Source organism: Cryptomeria japonica, chromosome 4 (assembly GCF_030272615.1).
Source record: "Cryptomeria japonica chromosome 4, Sugi_1.0, whole genome shotgun sequence".
NCBI classification, from domain to species: Eukaryota; Viridiplantae; Streptophyta; class Pinopsida; order Cupressales; family Cupressaceae; genus Cryptomeria; species Cryptomeria japonica.
The window spans coordinates 721,070,913-721,081,717 of NC_081408.1; positions in this window are offsets into that span (position 1 = coordinate 721,070,913).

Sequence of the window (10,805 nt, forward strand, 5' to 3'; positions counted from 1 at the left end):
TTCAATAAATTGGATTTGCAATAGAGGTTTTCATTTGCAGTTTGATGTATGACTCCATGCCCTTGGACAAAGCACTAGTCTTGCAGATTTTGGGGGATTCTCAGAGAGTTTTAAAATCAAATATCCCTTTACTTTTGTGTTTGTAGTTTTAATTTGTTCCACCTATCTCACGCTTCAACTTAGTTGAGATGTCAATGTAGATCCAACCCATCTACAATAATCTCCTAGTTGTTAATCCTTATGAGATCTATCTTATTTGGTTGATACTATCATGTATGTAATAGGTTTGATTCAATGCATCAAAGGTGATAGAGTTCACCTAGCCTGCTCAATACTACACTAAGTTGATGTTGCTCAATTCCATCAACTCACCAGGCCTAGTTGCTTTCTATACCTCCAAGTCCCTCTCAATCTCTTCTAGGGCTTGATTCTTGTCCTTACTAGGGTGTTTGCTTCAGGTGTTTTGGTTAGGAACCCTATCAATCCACTATGCTTCTCAGGTGCTCAATTCTGGCCTCTTAGCCCCAACTTGTCATAATGACCTCCATTTGTTATGAGATGTTGCAGAGGTGTAATGAGGTCTTCTAACATGTATTTAGTGCATATGGAGTCCATTGGTGGGTTGCAACCTTTAGATTTCTTATCGGTTTCACAATCTTGCCCGGAAAAGGGCTACAAGGGATTAGGCCTAATTAGGCCTCCAAGACCAGTATTCTAGGGCTTGGAGGAAAATGACTCAAAGAACTCCCAAATAATTTTAGCTTTCCTTCAATGATATACCCATCCCTAAGAGATTTTTGTGGTTTTAGGCCCTGGTCTAATCGTACAAGGTATGAACCCCAAAATGAGGGTTTGTAGGGTTTTAAAGGTCTTTGACCGACAGAGAGTAGGCAAGTTGGGGTTTTTCTATCAAATGGATTTTTCAAGACTCCTCCTTATACATAAAAGTCTTCCCCAACTCCATGGAACCCTCCAAACTTAGAAATAATGATCTTACATTCACCCCTACACTCTTTACCACTTTTTCATCTCTTTATCTCTAGTCGGGTTGCTCCCGCACTCGCCTAGAATGAGGTGACAGTCATACCCAAATACTTCTTCAACACTTGAACCTGCATATTTACAATGTATAGGAGGTTTCCAACCATGCCCCAACTAGCTATGATGGCAGCACGTGTGGGACTCATGGGGTAACCATATTTATAAGGAAATTGCTATTTACAAGCCAAAACTGGCTACTTGTGAATCAAATCACCAAAGTAGTAGTAAATGCTAAATAAAAAGCTTGAAAATGAAAATCCTACTCTGCAACACACTACCAAACCTCAATCCATTATTAGATTCATGGATTTAATCCATTAAACCTTCAAAGAATGCAGAAATTATCAAAAACAATGAAAAGTGCAGTCCAAAATCTTGTATTTTGATTATTGCTTTCAAAATCCAAGTACACCAACCTTGGTAAATTTGAAAGAGAGGGTTTATATATCCTTCCCATGTGTGGAGTCCTTCCATGGCATTGAGAAATCCCTAGCTTCAACGTTGAACCAATTTCAGGACAAAAGTTGTCATGACAACTTTTTGCAACTTTGTGTTTTTTACATTTTTGATCTCTCCAACCTAAGAGACCCATTATTAGTCATCACATATGACATTTCAAACATTCCTAAGACCTATTTAACCCTCTCTAAGGTTTTTGTCAACATTTGACACTTTTGACCAACAAGAGGCCAAAAAAACTACTCAAATACACCACTTGCACAAAAATGCAAACCTAGGTAAAATGAACTCCACCTAGGACTACATTGAAAAATTACATACTATTAGACCCTCCTAGAGTCCTTATTTACCATGGAATTGGCTAGGGTCAGTACAAGCCAAAATTTGTAAAACAAGAAAAACTGGGACCTAGGTGCTCCTGCACCATTCTCCCTAACAAAAAGAGATCATGTCACCTCTTGAGGAATAAATGTTGGACCAATTCCAATATTTTGGAACTCTGACTCCATCACCCATGTAGCCTCAGCATCTTCCATACCCTACCATTTAATGAGGTGCTCCCAATAGGCTTGATGCCTAGTCTTCTTGGCAATTCTTGAACTTAACACATTCTCGGCCTTAGGATGAGGCTTGGCTAGTAACTGAAGGTTATGCACATCATCTCAAACTTTTGAGTGACTTCAATCTGCACCTTGGACTGGCCCCTTGTATGTAACCAAGTCTTCTATGTTAAAAACCGGTGACAAACCAATGTCACTAGGTAGATCCACCTTGTATGCATTTTCACCATACTTAGCTAGAATGGCACACAGACCTATCCTCCTCATTTGCAACTTGTTTGGCACACCTTTCTATAGCCTTTCTTTTTTCAATTGCACCATTACAAGATCTCCCACTTGAAATTGTAGATTTCTCCTCTTTTCATCAACTTTTTGTTTGATTTTGCTTGTGTTCTCCTTCAAAGCTTGCCTAACTGATTCATGGACCTCCTTCATGCATTGAGCAAAGTCCTCTACATATCCACTTCTGATTTCTCCACTTCCTAAATCCCTCAACTCAAAAATGCCTCTTGGATGCACACCATAGACTACTTAGAAAGGGCTTTTACCGGTAGTCCTATTTATGGTGTCATTGTATGCATATTCAGATTGCGAAAGTAGTTGGTCCCATGTTTGCCCATACTCCTTGGTAAGGCACCTCAATAAGTTTCCTAAACTTCTATTCACCACCTCGGTCTACCCATCTATTTGAGGATGGTAGACTGATCCAAAACAAAGGTTTGTGCCAAGATTTTTCCATAAGGTCTTCCAAAAATGACTCATAAATTTGGAGTCCCTATCTGAAATTATACTTAATGGTAAACCATGTATCCTTACTATTTCCTTGAAGAACAATTGAGCTATGTGACATGCATCATGAGTGGTCTTACAGGGCACAAAGTGAGACATTTTTCTAAATCTGTCCACTATGACATAAATACTATCATATCCTTGCTTTGTCTTTGGCAAACCTACCACAAAGTCCATGCTTATGCATTCCCAAGGTCTACTTGGGATGGGAAGAGGCTGATACAAACTGACATTTGTTGAAGTACCCTTGGCTTTTTGCCACACTATGCAAGTCTCCACATACCTCTTCACATCTCGATTCATCCTTGGCCAATAATAGAATCTTTGAACCAACTCTTGAGTCTTGTTGACTCCAAAATGACCACTAAGGCTGCCATTGTGTTTCTCTTGTATAAGATTTTCCCTCATTGAGCCTTTAGACACACAAAGTTGTCCACCCTTGAAAAATAGCCCATTTTGTAAAGTGAAATTTGAGTATTCACTATGGAAATTATTTTGATACTCCTTGCATACTTGGTAGGCACTTCAGAAGTCTTCATCCTCTGCATACAAATCTTTAAAACTATCCACACCTATGCTTCTCAACTGGATTTCTTGGACTGTCAAGAGCCTCCTACTGAGTGCATCAGCTACCTGGTTTTTTTGCCCTTTCTTGTCCTTAATGGTGAATGTATAGGCCTGCATATACTCCACCCATTTCATGTGTTTGTGACTATGTTTGTCTTGGGAATTCAAAAAACTCAATGCTTGGTTATCTGTGTACACCACAAATTTTTTGGGTAAGAGACATTGTCTCCATTTTCTCAATGCTTGCACTAAAGCATACAACTCAAGGTCATAAGAGGAGTATTTCCTCTTGGCATCACTTAGCTTCTCACTAAGAAGGCTACTGGTCTTCCTTCTTGGTTTAGGACAACACCTACTACAATATTTCTGCCATCCCACTCCACAATGAAAAGTTTCTCAAAACTAGGCAACACTAGTACCGGTTGGATTTCTATTTTCTCCTTCAAGGTTTCAAAAACTTTGTTTGCTGCTTCATCCCACTGAAACTTGGCCTTCATACCACCTCGAATGGTGTCTATCATTGCGGCACATATAGCACTGAATTGCCTAATAAACTTCCTACAGTACTTGGCTAATCCATGGAAGCTTCTCACCTCTGTTGCTAATCTAGGATTAGGCCAATTTACAATGGCTTCGACCTTTCTTGGGTCCATCTTGAGGTTTCCTTGAGACAACACAAACCCAAGATAAACTAACTCATTCTTGACAAACTCACACTTATCCAAATTCATGGTTATCTTTTCATCATACAATCTTTGTAATACATCTTGCAAATGACTAATATGTGCTCCTCTATCCTTACTGAAAATGAGAATATCATTAAGATATACTACCCAAAATTTACCTAAGAAGTCCTTCATCACCTCATTCATGAGTCTCATGAAGGTGCTTGGAGCATTGGATAAGCCAAATGGCATTACAAGCCATTCATAAAGACATTCAGTAGTCTTAAATGCAGTCTTCCATTCATCACCCTCCTTAATTCTAATTTGATGATAGCCACTCTTGAGGTCAATCTTGGTAAAGTACTTGGGTTCCCCTAAACAATCCATTAGGTCTTCTATTCTAGGAATAGGGAACCTATATCTGATGGTAATCCTATTTATGGCTCTAGAATCAATACTCAACCTCCAAGTACCACCTTTCTTTGGTGCTAACACAGTAGGGATAACACAAGGGCTAATACTCTTTCTAATTAGGCCTTGATCTAAAAGCTCTTGGACTTGTTTGGAAATCTTAATATTTTGGTGAGGAGTCATTTTGTAAGCTTCTTTGTTAGGTAAGGATTCTCCGTGAATGAAATCTATTTGGTGGCTAATGGCTCTTTTGGGAGGTAATGTGGCTGGCTACCCATCACTTACAATGCCTTTGAACTTCTCCAACAAATCTTGCACTTCTTTTCATAGAACTTGCTGCTCTTTCTTGCCTTACTCTTCAAGCTTCATTACTAGTGCAAACCCTACACCTTCACCTTCCTCAAGTGTCTTCAAGAACTATTTTTCAATCACCAAAAGAACATTAGGATCTGCTGCCCTTTTTTCACCTTCCTCAAGGATAGACTAAATCTTGAATGTGACTCCATCTTTCTTGAATGAGTATGCATTCTTGGCTCCATCATGGATAGCTTGTCTATCAAATTTCCATGGTCTTCCTAAGAGAAGATGGTATGCATCCATGGGCAGGACATCACATAGTACCTTGTCCATATACCTTCCAATGGTAAAATCCACCCATGCTTTCTCATTAACCAGAACATGTTGGCCTTTCTTCAACCAAGTGACTCTATAAGGATTGTTGTGAGGAATCCTCTACAATCTGAGCTTTCTCACTGCCTTTTTTGACACTATATTGTCTATGGATCCTAAATCACTGATTACTTTGCATACCTATCTAGTATTTTGCATTTGATCCTAAATAAGGATCTTCTTTGGCTTGGTTCTTCACTAATTGGTTCCTTGATCAAGGTTCTTCTTATCATCAAGTTGTCACCTACTTCTAAAATCTTGCTCCTTGAAAACTCTTCTTGAAGATAACTCACTCTTCTCTCACCATCTTGTGGCTTCTCTGGACACCTATAAGCTGGATCACCAAGTTGGTTACAGTGGTAATACTTCATTGTTGCAAAGTATGAGGAACCTCTACCTTGGCCACTGGATCTTCCTCTAGAGCCATTGTTTGATCCCCTTCCTCTATTGAATCCTCCTCTACTACTGCCACTATGTTGTTGCTTAGTGAGTTTAGACTCTCCTTGTGTTCTTTGTTCAGAACTTCTTCCACCAAAGCCTCCTCTATGGCCTCTATTATCCTTTCCTCTACCTCTACCCCTATTGTTGCTTAAGTCATGTCTTCTTTTTAGTTTTTCCACCACCTTAAGGGCAGGTTGAAAGGTTTGGTGGACTGTTTCTAGGCTCATTAGACTGATTTCTTCTTGGATGTTTCACCATAGTCCATTGAGATACCTAGCAACCTTGAGACTTTCTTGAACGAGTATGCATTCTTGACTCCATCATGGATAGCTTGTCTATCAAATTGCCATGGTCTTCCTAAGAGAAGATGGCATGCATCCATGGGTAGGACATCACACATTACCTTGTCCTTACACCTTCCAATGGTAAAATCTACCCATGCTTGCTCATTAACCAGAACATGTTGGCCTTTGTTCAACCAAGTGACTCTATAAGGATTGTTGTGAGGAATCCTTTACAATCTGAGCTTTCTCACTGCCTCTTTTGACACTATGTTGTCTGTGGATCCTGAATCAATGATTACTTGCATACCTTGTCCATTATTTTGCATTTGATCCTAAATAAGGACCTTTTTTGGCTTGGTTCTTCACTAACTAGTTCCTTGATCAAGGTTCATCTTATCATCAAGTTGTCATCTACTTCTGACTCTAAGGCAACTTCTGAAGTCTTGCTGCTTGAAGACTCTTCCTAAAGATAACTCACTCTTCTCTCACCGCCTTATGGCTTCTCTGGACACCTATAAGCTGGATGACCAAGTTGGTTACAGTGGTAATATTTCATTGTTGCAAAGTATGAGGAACCTCTACCTTGGCCACTGGATCTTCCTCTAGAGCCACTATTTGATCCCCTTCCTCTATTTAATCCTCCTCTACTACTGCCACTATCTTGTTGCTTAGTGAATTTAGACTCTCCTTGTGTTCTTTGTTCAGAACTTCTTCCACCAAAGCGTCCTCTATGGCATCTATTGTCCTTTCCTCTACCTCTGCCCCTATTGTTGCTTGAGTCATGTCTTCTTTTTATTTTTTCCTCCACCTTAAGGGCAAGTTGAAAGGTTTGGTCGACTGTTTTTGGTCTCATTAGACTGATTTCTTCTTGGATATTTCACCGTAGTCCATTGAGATACCTAGCAACCTTGAGACTTTCTTCCTCAACCACTTGGGATCTAAGGCTATGTTTTTGGAACTCCTCCATATAGCTACTAACATCAAGCTCTTTTTGCTTAGGTTTTGTCTCTTCCTATGGATTTGTACTTTCATTCCCTTCCAAGAGGAGATAGGTTCCTTGCCTATTTTCTTCCTCTCGTCTTGCACAAACTTCCACCATGTGAGAGAGGTGCCTCTCATCCTAGATTTGGCCACCTCGACCTTTTTTGCCTCAATTATACCTTCACATTTAAAATGATTCTCCATGCCTTCTATCCATTTTAGGACCACTTCCACTTCCATCTTGCCAGTGAAAAATGGTACTCCTTCTAGTGACTTCCCACTCAGAGCTTTCAATGCTTTGATGAAGGGTTATTGCTCCAAAATAGGATCAGGTGTGGGTACCTTATCAACCTCAGCCACCTCCTTGCCCTTCCCTTCTACTCCTTCCACTTTTACATACACTTCTTCTACCTTGGTCTCAATATCACCAAGCTTACTCTCCAATCTTTCCAATTTTTCCTTCAAGAGCCTATTCTCTTCCTCCCGATCTTCCACTTTGCTTGCCAATTTGGAATTGATCACCATGTTTTCTCCAAATGACTCTCCTTACAACAAGGACATTAACCTTACTAGCCCAAATCTTATAGGCTCTGAGACCAATTTGATAGAGTTCACCTAGCCTGCTCAACACTGCACTAAGTTGATGTTGCTCAATTCCATCAACTCACTAGGCCTTGTTGCTTTCTAGACCTCCAAGTCCCTCTCAATCTCTTCTAGGGCTTGATTCTTGTCCCTACTAGGGTATTTTCTTCAGGTGTTCTGGTTAGGAACCCTATCAATCCACTGTGCTTCTCAGGTGCTCAATTTTGTCCTCTTAGCCTCATCTTGTCATAATGACCTCCATTTGTTATGAGATGTTGTAGAGGTGTAGTGAGGTCTTATAACATGTTTTTAGTGCAAATGGAGTGCATTGGTGGGTTGCAACCTTTAGATTTCTTACTTGTTTCACAATCTTGCCCGGAAAAGGACTACAGGGAATTAGGCCTAATTAGGCCTCCAAGACCGGTTTTCTAGGGCTTGGTGGAAAATGACTCAAAGAACCCCTGAATAAGTTTATCTTTCCTTCAATGATACACCCATCCCAAAGATATTTTTGAGGTTTTAGGCCCTGGTTTGACCGTACAATGTATGAACCCCAAAATGAGGGTTTGTAGGGTTTTAAATGCCTTTAACCAGCAGAGAGTAGGCAAGTTGGGTTTTTGCTATCAAATGGATTTGTCAAGGCTCCTCCTTGTATGTACAAGTCATCCCAAGCTCCATGGACACCTCCAAACTTAGAAATGATGATCTTACATTCACCCCTGCACTCTTTACCACTTTTTCACCTCTTTATCTCCAGTCGGGTTGCTCCTAGACTCACCTAGAATGAGGTGACAATCATACCCAAACACTTCTTTAGAACTTGAACCTGCATATTTACAATGTACATGAGGTTTCCAACCATTCCCCAACTATCCATGATGGCAACATGTGTGGGACTCATGGGGCAACCATATTTACAAGGAAATTGCTATTTACAAGTCAAAACTGGCTACTTGTGAATCAAATCACTAAAACAGTAGTAAATACTAAATACAAAGCTTTAAAATGAAAATCCTACCATGCAACACACTACCAAACCTCAATCCATTATTGGATTCATGGATTCAATCCATTAAACCTTCAAAGAATGCAAAAATTGACAAACACAATGAAAAGTGCAGTCGAAAATCTTGTATTTTGATTATTGCTTTCAAAATCCAAGTACTGTTGGCATTATAACAGACAATAAGAGATTGCTGGCATTTCAATTAGGATATTGAGAAGGTTGTTGATGATTATGGATATAACTGATTAAGGATGTTTACTGTCTTAATATTATTATTTTGTCATTGATGTCAAGAAATTGATTTTCTAATTTAGTATGTTGTTGCCATATCTTAAGAAGTATGATTTGATGAGTATAAAGATGTCGGTAAAAGACATAGAAAGATTGTGATGAATAAGGGGAGAAATAAGATATTCAATGGGCAACTATTACTGAGTTAGACAATGATGAGATCATGATGTTTAGATTGTTTTGATATCCTACATATGTTATTGATTGTAAGGTTAATACTATACTATGTTACTGAGCAAGGAACCTAGTCGGTAAACCTTAAGGTTATCGCTATCGGTTAATAAAGGTGGAATGTCTACCGAGTGAAGTTTAGTATTTATCGAGTTGCAATCGAGCTATAATAGAATGCATTAAATGATTAAAAATGTTATTTAATGAAAGAAGCTAATGAGCTGGAATTGATTAAATGATTGGTATGTCATGCATGAAGTTTGTTAAGGATCTATGGCAAAGGAAGATCGACAAAAAGATTTACAGCTCATATTGAACCGCAATACCTTAGCACAAGTTCCAAGAAATGTATGCAAGTTCCAAGACAAGATAAAACATTTTCAGATCGAAGGATACATTGAACCTAGTTAAGTTTGAAGATCTGATGGCTATGATTGATCATGGGTATGTGATCAAGGAGATTCAGCGGTTAGCAATTTTTTTATAAATAAGGAATTGTTGATAAACAATGTATGTGGGCAAGTGTAAGCACAGGGATGCTACATAGTGATTACTGAGCACAGAAGCTTGAAGACCTGTTTGATTAACAGAGTATAGAGCCAAGCAGAGGGACAAGATAAGTCCTATGACTAGATTCTATTGAGAAAATAAGAATCTGCTTTAGCATTTTTGATGTGAAGTTGTAGATATATTTAATTACTATTATTCTGTGAAGTGACAGAAAATCTCTTAACCGAGTGGACTTAACAGTCTTATTTGTAAAACCCTCTAGCAAGGTGACATTCTGATTGAGTGTTTGAAACCCTTTAACAAGGTCACCTTTAACAAGGTGAATATCCTAACAGATCTGAGGGAAATCCCTTAACCGGGTCACATCTAGCAATGTGTTTGTAATCTTTAACAAGATTTACTTTTAACCGAGCATACTCTAGAAGAGTATATTTCTTAGTGGGTCCGAAATCCCACAGTGGTTTTTCCCTATTTGGGTTTCCACGTTAAATCTGGTGTTATGAGTGTTATGATGTTTATATGCTTATGAGTTTGCATGTTTAGCAGTCTTGGTTATATTGCTGAAGTACATGTTACCGAGGTTGAATCTGTTGTTTTTATGGAAGATTAATTTTGTATGATTCACCCCCCCCTCTCATCTTGTTAGCTATTGGCATCGGTACTTACATTAAGTATTAGAACTATCAATTGGTATCAAAGCTTTGGACTCTGGAAGAAAAAGTTTAAAGGTACTTGAGGAAAAGATCCAAATATGTATAAGAGGGATGCACCAAAGCTGAACAAGTCAAGCTTCTCTACATGGCAGAAAAGGATGAAGCTACACCTATCAGGAGTTGGAGAATGTGTTGTATATTATCTGGAGAATGATTTCATTACACCTAGCACCTATCCATTGACAATGGAAGAGATAAAGGCAAAGAAAGAACATATTCAAGCAATGATTGAAATAACATCTGCATTGACCGACTCAGAGTTTAATGAGCTAGAAGGCTGCAATGATGCCAAGGCAATGTGGGACAAGCTCATATCTGTGTATGGCGGTGATGAACATGTTCAAAGAGAAAAAGTGGATAGTCTAAGAGGACAACTTGAATCTACGAGGATGAATGAAGGTGAGAACATAACCTAGTACAGTACAAGACTAAAGGAGATTGTCAATCAAATCAAAGGAGTAGGAGGAACCATTGAAGAAAAAGATGTCACAAGTTATTGAAAACCCTTCTACCTACTTATGCAATCAGAGTCTCTACAATCAATGATTTGAGATTTGTACCAAATATGCCAGTTTCTTTGGATGCTACTATTGGTAAGCTACATGCATTTGAGTTAAGTAACTTTGACAACAGTGGGTCTTCGGTAAATAAAATTGAGTCTGCAT